At 33.0% G+C, this 345-nt stretch overlaps 1 long non-coding RNA gene across 1 annotated transcript in view; it reads right to left on the reverse strand.

Moving 5' to 3' along the window:
- Nucleotides 1-345, reverse strand: part of LOC119592157 — a 1,596-nt gene that overhangs the window by 697 nt on the left and 554 nt on the right. The window lies entirely within an intron of this gene.

The raw sequence follows: 345 nt of genomic DNA on the forward strand, positions 1-345 counted from the left end.
GATTGTGAATACATTGTATGTTGTGAATTCATTAGGATAGAATGATGGGAAGTAATAATATGAACAATTTTTAGAGCGGGCATATCTCAAGATATATAGATACACACATAGACATACAAAAAACACGAAGATACATACATATGTGTGAAATAAATGCAACTCTTACATATAAAAAAGGACGTGTTCATTTTCTTGCACATTCTAATCGGTATCTTAACGTTCTCGTGCACGCAGGGTCTGATCTTCCAGAATTGAAAGAACATGATTATGAACATTTATTACCTCTCAGATGACAAATTTTGTGAAATTTGTGATTTTACGGGAATGTAGGGCTTGGTTTTAACC

This window comes from Penaeus monodon, chromosome 29 (assembly GCF_015228065.2).
Source record: "Penaeus monodon isolate SGIC_2016 chromosome 29, NSTDA_Pmon_1, whole genome shotgun sequence".
Lineage (NCBI taxonomy): Eukaryota > Metazoa > Arthropoda > Malacostraca > Decapoda > Penaeidae > Penaeus > Penaeus monodon.